This window comes from Octopus bimaculoides, chromosome 2, assembly GCF_046866305.1.
Source record: "Octopus bimaculoides isolate indiv1 chromosome 2, ASM4686630v1, whole genome shotgun sequence".
Taxonomy (NCBI): domain Eukaryota; kingdom Metazoa; phylum Mollusca; class Cephalopoda; order Octopoda; family Octopodidae; genus Octopus; species Octopus bimaculoides.
Genome location: NC_142929.1, coordinates 188,354,428 through 188,368,386, shown reverse-complemented (window position 1 = coordinate 188,368,386; position 13,959 = coordinate 188,354,428).

The following is a 13,959-nucleotide window of genomic DNA, read 5'->3' as shown; positions in this document are numbered from 1 at the left end:
TTGTCATCAGATATGCTTGTTTATTTGTTTGTTTGGTTATGTTTTTTGTTTTGTCTGTCTGTATCCTCCTCCTCCCCCTCCCCCTCCTTCCTGGTGTAACTTCCTTGTATCCTTGAAATTTACTTTCAAATATTGCACATGAGAAATGTTTTGCAAATTTTGTTTATTTATATATATATATATATAATGTGTGTGTGTATGTATATATATATATATATATATATATATATATATATATATATATATATATATATATAGTGTGGGTGAATGGGTGTGCACGTGTTTAGGCATATATGTAGATATATGTGTGTGAATGTACACATATAGATGTATGTACATGTATAGATATGTGTATGTGTTTTTATATATATATATATATATATATATATATATAGTCTGTGTGTACACGTGTGTATGTAGATATGTGTGTGTGAATGTACAAATGTGCATATAGATGTATGTGTTTATATATATAGTCTGTGTGTGTGTGCACGTGTATATGTATATATGTATGTAGGTATGTGTGTGTGAATGTACACATGTACATATAGATGAAGGTATATGTATAGATATGTGTATGTGTTTATATATATATATAGTCTGTGTGTGCACGTGTGTATGTATATATGTATGTAGATATATGTGTGTGAATGTACACATGTACATGTATAGATATGTGTATGTGTTTATATGGCGTTAGGAAGGGCATCCAGCTGTAGAAACTCTGCCAAATTAGATTGGAGCCTGGTGTTGCCATCCGGTTTCACCAGTCCTCAGTCAAATCGTCCAACCCATGCTAGCATGGAAAGCGGACGTTAAAGATGAATGTGTGTGTGTGTGTGTATGTGCACGTGTGTATGTATATATGTATGTAGATATATGTGTGTGTATGTATATATACATATTTATATTGCAAGAAAGAGAGAACAGTATTAAAAGATGTTTTTTTTCATTGTATCTTTATTATTTTTCTTACTAGATGTTTTCTTTTGTTGTTTTCAACTTGAAAATTTTTTTTATTTGATTTCTTGCATAATTAATATAGTTTAATTAACAACACTGTTAAAACATCATCATCATCATCATCATCATTTGTATTAATCTAACATGTCTGAGGTGACCTGCAATGTTTGTGATGTGCAATAACCACTCTGTCCCCTCCATATCTCTGTCCCCTGTCCCTTGTTCCTCTTCAGGATTAATTAAAACAAAATAGAATAAAATTTTTAAAAATGTGATGATAATTTTCTGAACCTGATCAATGGAAAGAAATCCAAAGAACCACTGCAAATAATGGTTTTAAATTCTGGCACAAGGCCAGCAATTTCGGGGAAGCAGGGGTGAGTCAATTACATTAACCGCAGTACACAACTGGTACTTAAGGGATGAAAGTCAAAGTCAACCTTGCCAGAATTTGAACCCAAGACATAAAGATGAATGAAACGCCACTAAGCCAGCATTGTAAATAATAATGACCTTTATATTTTTCAATAATGTTTATACTTTTCCAGGCCATATTTCTTACATAACACCCTGACACCATCATCATCACCATCATCATCAAACATCTGTTTTCCATGCTGGCATGGGTGGACCGGTTTGAGAGGAACAGGCAAGCCAGAGAGCTGCACTAGGCTCTGTTTGTCTTTTTTGGCTTGGTTTCTATGGCTGGATGCCCTTCCCAATGACAACCACCACAGAGAGTGTACTGGGGTGCTCAACAATGTGTGTCAATTAACATCTAAAATAATTAAGAATTTGGTGAAGGTTTAGGACAATGGTTCTCAACCATTTTTTGCTTTTGAACTGCTTTGATTCCCTTTTTTACCCAGGTGGTGGTGGTGGTAGTGGTTGAGGGACCCTCGTAGTCATTTGATGCCTAAATACTCCTTTTATGATTTTTATGATTAAATATTATTAGGACGATTTTGTAAAAAATTGTCCAAATAATATTTAATCGATGCCTAAATACTCCTTTTATGATTTTTATGATTAAATATTATTAGGACGATTTTGTAAAAAATTGTCCAAATAATTTTTGTATTGAAATATAACCAGTTTGTTACACACAAATTTTAACAAAAACTTATAATGAACCCCTGTTGAGAACCCCTGGTTTAAGAGAATGACTGACTTTTCCATTCTCAAGTTGATAGTTCAAAGTGGGGAGATGGAAGATTTGTTTGAGCATCAGAGCAAATTTCCTTGCAATTTTGTAAGATTTATTTCAGTTCTTTACGTCTTAAAGTTTGAATTTCACTGAGGTCAACAAGGAGCGTTTGGCCCCTTTAATTGATTAAATAAAGTTCCAGTTCAGTAGTGAAAGCATGTGGCCTAATAGTTAGGATGTTGCACCCATGATTGCAAGATCATGGTTTCAATTATTCATCATCGTGCCAGCAACAACCTTGAGCACCTCTTTGAGTTCCATATATCTAACACGTGGGCATGTCTACAAAGTCAGAAAACAGCATGGTCCAGATGGACTATATGTAATCTGAACCTTTCCCCCCTTGTTTTATTTTCTTTTTTTACGGCTATGGAGATTCCGATTCTGAAAATAAATTTTCAAAAATCTCAATTTCAAAATTTCGATCCCCCCCCCCCCGGTTTTTATATAGATCCACAGGGTAAACCTAACCCTAACTCAAGCCCTGACCCTAACCCTAACCCTAAACCCAACCCTAACACTAGTTTTGTGAGATTTGGCTGTTATTTCTAGCATGTAAATAGCCTGCTTGTGGGGGGGGGGGGGGAATTGAAATTTTTCAAAAAATTTTTTTTCAGAATCGGAACCTCCATAGCCTAAAACGTGGGATTCCGTAAAAAAAATTAATAAATAAGGGGGGGAAAGGTTCAGATTACATATAGTCCATCTCTACCAACAGCACAGCTCCCATGACTTTCGGAAACATTTTTTCACACTCGGAGTTGCTGAAGCATGGAACAGACTACCTGCATCAGTTGTTAGCTGCCGAGACATTGCATCCTTTAAAACCTCCATGCTTCCTGAAATTCACCAAACACTACACCTGACATCCCTTCACCTCCATACATATGCACACATGTCTATCATGACTCATGCACTGTTCACTGTCCTGACTCTTGTACATGATTCTATGCCCTGTATATGCACCTTTGATGAGTTGTAGTGCACCTGAGCACTATACACCATAATTTCATTGTTAATTCTCAGACCAGGCAGTGTTCTTGTGTTCTTGAACAAAACCCTTCATTTCGGTCCACTCAACTGAAAATGAATAAAACTGTAAGGGACAGGCATCCTGTTCAGGGGCAATATTGTGCTCTTAGTCACTTGTATACCTTGGAAACCAGGTAACTGGCCCTAAGAATCCTAGGGTTCAAGACAGTAATGTGCAGTGGTTGATGATGATGATGATGATATGGGTTGAGATAATCCACTGCACCTTTCCATTGGTGGCTAGCTGGTAGGATTGTCAAGAATAACAAAGACCATTGCAGTATTTATTCCAGCCGTATATGTTTTGAGTTTAAATCCTGCTGAAGTCAAATTTGTCTTTCATCCCTCCAGGGTTGATAGAATGAAGAATTAGTCGAGTACCAGGGTTGATGATATCAACTAACACCCTCCCCTCGAAACTTTTGGCCTTCTGACTAAATTTGAAACCATTAGTAAGTTGGTGTTTGGAACATAACTTAATAAAAAATATTCTTGCATAACAGTCAAGTTTTAAGCAAAACGCTTTAAAATGATCAGTTTTGTATTCTAGAATCTTGGGAAAATTTGTATCTTCCCCACCAAAAAATTAATTAGGCGCAGGAGTGGCTGTGTGGTAAGAAATTTGCTTCCCAACCACATAATTCCAGGTTCTGTCCCATTGCATGGTACCTTTGGCAAGTGTCTTCTATAGCCTTAGGCTGACCAAAGACTTGTGAGTGGATTTGGTAGATGGAAACTGAAAGAAGCCTATTGTGTATATGTATATATGTGTGTGTGTGTGTGTTGGTGTCTGTGTTTGACCCTGCAACCACTTTGTAACTGGTTTTGTTATGTTTACATCCCTATCAACAAAAGAGCTGATAAATTAGTATCAGGCTTAAACAATTTTAAAGTACTGAGGTCAATGTATTCGACCAAAATTCCTCAAGAATGATCAGTCCAATGATTGAAACAAGTAAAAGATGAAAGACAAATAATCACATTAAAGGGGTCAATTCTGTATTCTAGGACCTCAGGCTATCTCGGACAAATTGGTGCAAAGAAATGTTAATTAACGAAGCAGTGTTACAAAGCTTACAAAAGCTTTTCATTTCACCCACATAAAAATGCTTTGTTCCGTTCGTATAATGACCATGTTTCTCCAATATGAACCATTTCGATCACGTCCTTTGGAAGTGGTGGGCATGTTCTTTCAAAATTGTGGAGAGACATATGACTGTGACATTGTGTCAAATATACAAAAGAGTGTGACCACAAGAACAACAACAGCAATAGCAGAACATTTTTCTGCTTGTTTGATTTCTTATAAACATTGTAACATATCAACATAATGATGATAATAATAATTTCATGAATATTATGATTATAATAATCACTTTGTGATAATTATAATTAATCGGATTAACTTGATCCAGTGGTGTATAACAATATCTGATAGTCTGATCGATACCATGAATAATAATAAAGGAAGTGAAATAGAACCAGTACATGTGTTTATTATTGGCATAATAGCCCTCCCAACACACAACAAAATAAAAAATTCATGTTTTTCCTACACAAGTCCATGTTTGGTTATTGAAATGCTTGCTTAAATTTCTCCCAATCCCGAATCCTCTTTCCAAATTTGGACAAGACTCCCGTGTGCCTGCCCCACCACCACCACCACCACTGCCTCTTCTCTGCTGATACAACATGGAGGTTAACTAACCTCGATACAGTATTATTATTATTATTATTATTATTATTATTATTATTATTATTATCATTGTTATTATTGTTGTTTATGTGAGACTGGGAGCTCCAGAACTGTTATATTCTCTCATGTTTTATGTTACAATGAGAATAAAGGGGTTGGTTTTTGAGGGAATTTTTTCCACTGTCCAAGTTATTTGTCAACAAACATTACATAAATAACAAAAGAAAACTACAAAATTTACAGAATACACACACACACACACACATACATTTTTCATGAAGCATCATTTGATATAAATGTTTAGAATATTTTTTTAGCCAAAACAATGCATATAAATTACATTGTTTTGGCTTAATATCTAAAACATATATATATATATATATATATATATATATATATATATATATATATATATATATATATATATATATATATATATATATATATATATATATATATATATATATATATATATATATATATATATATATATATATATATATATATATATAATATATAAAGTGAAGGCATGGGTGTATGGTTAAGAAGCTGGCTTCCCACCCATGTGGTCTTGGGTTCAATCCCACTATGCAGCATCTTGGACAAGTGTCTTCTACTATAGCCCAAGGCCAATCAAAGCTTTGTGAGTGGATTCGACAGATGGAAACTGAAAGAGGCATGTTGTATGTGTGTGTTTGTGTGTGTGTGTGTGTGTGTGTGTGTGTGTATGCACAGTTATAATTGTTTCTAGGTTTGATTAACTTCCAATATTTTGTTCACACAGTAATTTAATGTTGTATTGTCATAACTTTGTCTTAAATATCATTTTGTGTTATTGATTTTTTTTTGTTTTCTTATTTATTTATTTATTTATTCTTTATATATATATATTTTTTTCATCTTCTGTATTTAAATCTAATTTCTGGTATTATATTATTTAATAGTTTTCCTTATAAATTTAAATCAATTAATTATGATTTATCAAAAATAAACCTCAAAAAGAAACAATAAAAAAACAGGGTCTCTTTCAATGAATTCTTATTTTTCTGTCTGTTTTAACTTCTATTTAATATTTTTTGAATACTTAACTACGAAACAAACCCTTTTGGTACCATATCTCCATTGAAATAAACTTCCTTTGTTTCAACTAACTTTGAAAATAACAAAGAATTTAGTAAAATCATCATCATCGTTTAACGTCCGCTTTCCATGCTAGCATGGGTTGGACGATTTGATTGAGGACTGGTGAAAAAAACAACAACAACAAAAGACCCTGCAAAACAAATATAAGTATATGAGTTCATTTTGCATTTGTTCTCTTCTTGTTCTGACATGGAAAAATCTAGATTATAAAGAATCTCGTGATGAAAATTAAAAGATCGCAAAAAAAACATATAACAGAGCAAAGACAGGAATGGAGAAACTGTAACAGTTGATCTATTTGGCAAATGTCCCACTAGGTTAATTACCTAATTGCATGTAATTTCTGTTAATGACAATATAATAACAGCCACTGCCATAGTAAACGCAACAAGCAACAACCGAATTTCTGATTAAATTTTTCAGAATGATTGTGGTTGTACAACCTGGAGAGATTGCAGGCTTTGATTGCAGTGAAGCTGCAATTTTGAACTTCAATTCTTTTTGTCAGAGCATAGTGTCTGGCTAATGCTTGTGGAAGTTTAACCCTTTAGCATTTAAACTAGTCATGTCTGGCCTAAATATTCTACCTGACAGATCTGGTCTCTTACCAGAACCCTTGAATGTCATTCTTTGAAGTTTTAAGAGTGTGTGATAATGCATGATTCCTGACTGGCTCCTATGCCGGTGGCATGTAAAAAGCGCCATCCGAATGTGGGTGATGCCAGCACCACCTTGACTGGCTCCCGTGCCAGTGGTATGTAAAAGCTCCATCCAAACATGGTCGATGCCAGCCCCCTCTGGCCCCTGTGCCCGTGGCATGTAAAAGCACCCACTACACTCTCGGAGTGGTTGGTGTTAAGAAGGGCATCCAGCTGTAGAAACTCTGCCAGATCAGATTGGAGCCTGGTGCAGCCTCCTGGCTTCCCAGACTCCAGTTGAATCGGCCAACCCATGCCAGCATGGAAAGCGGATGTTAAACGATGATGATGATGATGTGAATAAATAAGTATTGCATTTGACGGAGTAATCTGAATGCTAAAGGGTTAAAAGAAGGGTTGATTGAGGTCAGTGGTCTGAATTAGCTAACGACCCATCAACAAAATGTTCTTGTAATGCTGGCAGATGTTTAAAAGACGCAGCTGATAGAAACCACTTGGTTTGAATCAGCAAGTCATTCAGCCCCCTGACAGCAGGGGGTAGTCATCCTCATCATCATCATTATTTAACGTCTGCATTCCATGCTGGCATGGGTTGGACGATTTGACTGGGGACTGGCGAAGCGGATGACTACACCAGACTCCAATTTGATTTGGATGTTAGGAAGGATGCCCTTCCTAACACGAACCACTCTGAGAGTGTAACGGGTGCTTTTACGTGCCACGGCACGAGGGCCAGTCCGGTGATACTGGCAACGGCCACACTCAAATGGTGTATTTTACGTGCCACCTGCACAGGAGTCAGTGCAATATTTTGTTCACATGCCACTGGCACAAGTGCCAGTAAGGCAATGGAAGTTAGGAATTGAAGTTTTGTGATAACTGGGTTTTTGGGTAAGCTAGAAAGACTAGCTCAAGCTTTGTGGTTTCCCACCGTTTCCCTAGCAATGCCAGAAGCCAACAAGAGAGTCTCTGTTCTACTTTTAGTTGGTCACTTGACCTACTAGAAATAGCAGTAAATAACTCCTGAATGACACCCTGCTACCTTAAAACACCCCCTAAAAATGGACACATTGCATATCATAGTTGTCAGCTTGTCCCTCAAATCTGAGGACTGATTTCTCTGGGAGAGTATTTGGACCACTAGTGGTAGCAAATGTGGCTAACAAGGCCAATCTTCACATTTCATTGGCCACCTTTAAATGTGGGAATCAGTTGTAGATGGCTGCTGCCTGGCCTTCCGTTGCTGTTGTCTCTCCTCTTATGCTTTCTCTTTAAAACAATATTATGTTATTTATTTCTTTATTGTCCACAAGGGGGCTAAACATAGAGGGGACAAACAAGGATAGACAAAGGGATTAAGTCAATTACATGGACCCCAGTGCGTAACTGGTACTTATTTAATCGACCCCGAAAGGATGAAAAGTAAAGTCGACCTCAGCAGAATTTGATCTGAACTCAGAATGTAACGGCAGTCAAAATACCTATTTCTTTACTGCCCACAAGGGGCTACACACAAGGACAAACAAACAGATTAAGTCGATTATATCGACTCCAGTACGTAACTGGTACTTAATTTATCGACCTCGAAAGGATGAAAGGCAAAGTCGACTGCGGCGGAATTTGAACTCAGAACGCAGTGGCAGTCAAAATACCACTAAGCATTTCACCTGGCGTGCTAACGATTCTGCCAACTTACCTTTAAGACAATATTATGTTATTGTTTATGTTTTGTTGGTAGTTAGGATGTTAGGTTACAGTCATCTCAATATTCAGGGGTTCAAAGTTTGTCTGTTTCAGAGTTGATTTATTCATATACAAACATTATGTTGTTTTATTGTCTATTGTTTCCATGTTTGTTCACTTGAGTAACAAAATTACATTTCTTTCTCACCTGCCATTCTGGATTGGAGATTAATCTATCATTAATCCATTTCAAAGCCACAAAGCCTCTGGATATTTTCATGTAATATCTCATAATCCTCAACCAAATCCTAAAAAAGAAATTTTTGTTATTCTTCTGTCGTTAAAATAAATATGGCTTGTAATAAATTTCCTCTTTGTCTTCTGCAAAGTTTACCAGAAAGTATCATTACATGTGTATGTGAGAGTCATGTAGACATAATGTCTTTCTTTTGTCACTCTTTTGTCTTCAATCATTAAACTGCAGTCATGCTGGAGCACCCCCTTCCTTATTCTATCAGTCTATTTTGCTGAACTGCTAAATCATAGAGATATAAACACACCAACACTGATTCTCAAGTGGTTGTAGGACACAGACACACATGCATACAACAGGCTACTTTCGCTTTCGTCCACCAAATCTTCTCACAAAGCTTTGGTCAGCCCAAAGCTATAATAGAAAACACTTGCCCAAGGTGGCACGCAGTGGGACTGAACCCAGAACCATGTGGTTGGAAAATAAACTTCTTACCACACATCCACATTTGCCCCTAATAATAATAATAATAATAACCAGTGGAATCTTTTGCTCTGTTAGTAAAGATCGGTTGTAACTGGTTTCAATTTCACCATTTCCTTTGTTCTGTTCTTGACTAAAACTCAATGAAAAATTAGTGTAGGACACAGGCATGGTTGTATAGTTGGTCTGAGTTCAATCCCACTGAATGGTGCCTTGGTGTCTTTGACTATGGCACTGGGCCAACCTACGCTTTGTGAGTGGATGTGATACACAGGAAACTGTGTGGAAGCCTGTTATATGTGTGTATATATATATATATATATATATATATATATATATATATAATAATAATATAAATAATATGTAAATATATGCATATATACATACATATATGTACATACCTACATATATATGTATATATACATTCATAATATGGGTACAGGACATCAAAAAACGTTAAACACAATGAGAAACGAAAACATAGAAAACGAACTTTTTTTCGAACAACGAAAGAAAAAACAGACAGAGAACCGAGACATGCAACATAAAGAATACACCCCTTCGTCAGTTGTCCCTGTTTCATCTACTCTGCGTTTCGAAGGTAAGGACAATACACGACTTCATTGAAACAATCCTTCCCGCAAAGCAAATTAAATAAAATTTGGGATTTTTTGCAGAGGGTGAATGTGTTAACAAGAATAGGACAGTGAGAACAAGACAGCAAAAACAAATGGTGAGGGCTGTTGAGCCAAGATGATAGAAAAATTATTATGAACGCTAAGTAGACGAGCCATGAGGAGACAGGAAAAAGCAAGTCTTTTCTTTAGGAAGGAAGTAGACAGAAAGAGAGATTCCTTTTTGTCACGTGTCAGCGACAAGAGAGTCAAGGAGGAGGATGATATATATATATATATATATATATATATATATATATATATATATAGATAGATAGATAGATAGTGTTTACTATTCTGTTAAGAAACAGATAATGTTTTTAAAGCCCGAAGATTGCTTGGAGATGTAAAGTATGTTATAAAAACCTGCTTAGACACGTGTCTTTGCAGCAAGAAACTATTAGGAGCTTGTCTCTTGATAATGTGTACATTAAATGATGTGTGTGTGTGTGTGTGTATCTTTGTCCCCTTCCCCACTGCTTGGCAACCAGTGTTGATTTGTTTATACCCCCATCACTTAGCAGTTCATCAGAAGTATTCGATAGAGTAAATACCAAGTCTTCACAAGAATGGAGAGAAGAGCAGATGTCAACTCGGGATTTGTTCTCTTTGAATTTGTTTGTTATACATAGTGGTGCTGGTGGCTTGTTTGTCACACCATGTTTCTTTAAATTATTTTTTTCCATTCAGTATTATGAGAGAATGTGCTATACTCTTTTTTTACTCTTTTACTTGTTTCAGTCATTTGACTGCGGCCATGCTGGAGTACCGCCTTTAGTCGAGCAAATCAGCCCCAGGTTTTATTCTTTGTAAGCCTAGTACTTATTCTATCGGTCTCTTTTGTTGAATTGCTAAGTTATGGGGATGTAAACACACCAACATCGGTTGTCAAGTGATGTTGGGTGGGACAAACACACACACACACACACATATATGATGAGCTATTTACATTATTTACATTTGACAGATATTTGTTCTCATCTTGTTTGTTGTTAACACAATGTTTTGGCTGATATACCCTCCAGCCTTCATCAGGTGTCTTGGGGGAAATTTCGAACCTGGGTTCTCATTCCTAAGGAATTTTTCAATGTTATTATTATTATTATTCAGATCACTACCTGGAATCTTGACACCTGATGAAGGTTGGAGGGTATATCAGCCGAAACGTTGTGTTAACAACAAACAAGATGAGGACAAATATCTGTCAAATGTAAATAATGTAAATAATGTCCATAATTCCTCATCTTTTAAATATAAAACTGTATTATGATTCCAATAGTTTACTGAAGAAATTTTGTTCAAATTTTATGGATAAATAATGTCCTTTTTCACATTAGCAATAAATAACTCTGATGATAATATAGATGGTTTCCAATTTTTGCACAAGGCCGGCAGTTTCGGGGGAGGAGTAAAGTTGATTACATCAACGTCAGTGCTCAAATGGTATTTGTTTTATTCACCCCACTTTCCCCGCTGAAAGGATGAAAGGCAAAGTTGATCTCGTGGAATTTGAAGTCAGAATGTAAGGACAGATGAAACGATGCCAAGTATTTTTTGCCCAGTATGCTTACAATTCTGCCAGCTCACAGCCTTCCTCTGTGTATATATTAAAACTCACCTAGTCCAACCAGCGCAACTCAATCTGATAAAACAATAAAGAATGTAACCCAGTTAACATGTGTGTGTCTTAATACTATAAAAATAAACATGATGAGGCAAGCAGTCAGCAGCAGTCAGCAGTGCATTTTGCTACTCTACTCTGTCTACCATCGTATGTTAGTGACGATGATGTAGAGTTTGTGATAAAGACACTGAAAAGATAAAAACAAGGTCAGCTTCAGCAGAATTTGGAAATCAGAACATTAAGGAAGGAAATGCTGTAAAAGATGGGCTACAGCAAATATTCTGCTCAATACCATAGATTTGCTTATCGGTTGCTTGACCATAACCAGTTGAAGATGTCCCTTGGTAGCTGATGATATGTGCATCTTTGATCACAAGCAGAAGTAGTGGGGGAGCATCATAGCCACGTGTTGAGAGGAATTCTTTGAGGTTTGAATAATTCACCTCTGGAAACATTGGTGTTTTGTTCAACATCTTTAAACAACCCTTATTCGGGAACCTTTTGAGCAGGATGGGTTACTCGACCGGAAGAAAATTCTAACTGGGCCCCACCTGCAAGGTCATGCGCTGTTTATCTTGATATAAGGTCACCATGTCATGCACATATGGTTGTGATGCATGTGCCTAGTGTACCCTTATCAGACGGGTAGTCATGATGGGTATATTGGACTTCGTACATTTGTACCCCAGTGTCACTGATGGCATGCACTTCTCTCTCACTCACTCAATAATAATAATAATCCTTTCTTCTGTAGGCACAAGGCCTGAAATTTTAGGGGAGAGGGTAAGTTAGTTACATTCACCCCAGTGCATAACTGGTACTTATTTCATTGACCCTGAAAGGATGAAAGGTAAAGTCGACCTTGGTGGAATTTGATCTCAGAACGTAAGGATGGATGAAATGCCTCTAAGCATTTTGCCTGGCGTGCTAATGATTCTGCCAGCTCACCATCTTAGTAGTAGCAGTAGTAATAATAATAGTAGTAGTAGTAGTAGTAACAACAATAATAGAATGCTTGCAATGATGCAGCAGTTCAGTACATACACGGGTAAATGTTGCACACTTAGAACCTGCTCACAAAGAGAATTGGTAGGAACATAAACCTCCCAGAAGTTGTGCAGAAAGCTGAAGTCACTGTTCTTTGGAATTTCAGTGTTCAAACTGATTGGGAAATTTAACAGAACATCATTATGAAAAATTGCATTGAAAAGGCATCTTTTGATGAATGTTGCAGCCCTGGTTGACAAAAAAGCACAGCCTGATCGAAACCCAAGTACAAAAGGAGTAGGGTGTTTTTTTATCTTTTATTTCAGTCATTAGACTGCAGCCATGCTGGGGCACCGCCTTTGGGAATTTTAGTTGTTCAGATCAACTCCAGAACTGATTTTTTTTTTAAAGCCTGGTACTTTCTCTTTTGCTGAACTATCAAGTTATGGGGATGTAAACACACCAACACTGGTTGCCAAGTGGGAGACAAACACATGTAGATATATATATATATGGTAGTCTTCTTCTAGTTTCCATCTGCCAGATCCACTCACAAGGCTTTGGTCGGTCCGAGGCTATAGCAGAAAACATGTAACCAAGGTGCGATGCAGTGGGACTGAACCCGGAACCATGTGGTTGGGAAACAAGCTTCTTACCACACAGTCACATCCGATGGATTATCTATCACTGAGTGATAGCTGAATTGTAGTTTTATTATATGTAGTCACATGGAGTATCTTTTGCAAAATGACTTAAGAGTTTTACTAAGACAATCATTTAATTCTGCCATAATAAACATCTAATTCATAATCTCATCTATGTCTTACCATTAATCTTGTTTACCTTTTGACTTTGTATTTGCACTAAAGACCGAGAAATAGCAACTAAGTGTCTCTCAAATCACATTTAGCATTTAAACCAGACATATCCGGCCCAAATACTTTACCTGTTTTTTGTTCAAACTGGCCAGATCCAGCCCTACAGTGTCATTCTAAAAACAAACAAGAGCACAAACCTCCGCCAAGGCAACACAAACATCCTCTCAATTATTAGCCAGAGATAATTTTTAATGTGATTGAAGCCAGTACCCACTGGCACATAAAAAGCACTCACAATACTCTCAGAGTGGTTGGCATTAGGAAGGGCATCCAGCTGTAGAAACATTGCCAGATCAGATTGAAGCCTGGTGCAGCCGCTGGCTCTCCAGACCTCAATCAAACCATCCAATCCATACCAGCAAGGAAAACGGACGTTAAACAATGATGATGATGATGATGATAAACATGTTAACCCTTTTGATACCATATTTCTATAGAATTGTATGGCTTTTGACTTAATTTTGAAATTATTGAAGAATTCAGTAAAATAACTGCCATTATTTAGTTGATATTTGGAACATAAAAATTTGATGAATAGTTTTAATTTAGATCACTTTAAAATAAGAAGTTTTTATCATAGAACAAACAGCCCTGGGTAGGTTGGTATCAAAAGGGTTAAATGAGAATGAGAATGACAAATATTGCTTTTATGAAAGAAATAAAAAATACAAAAGAAA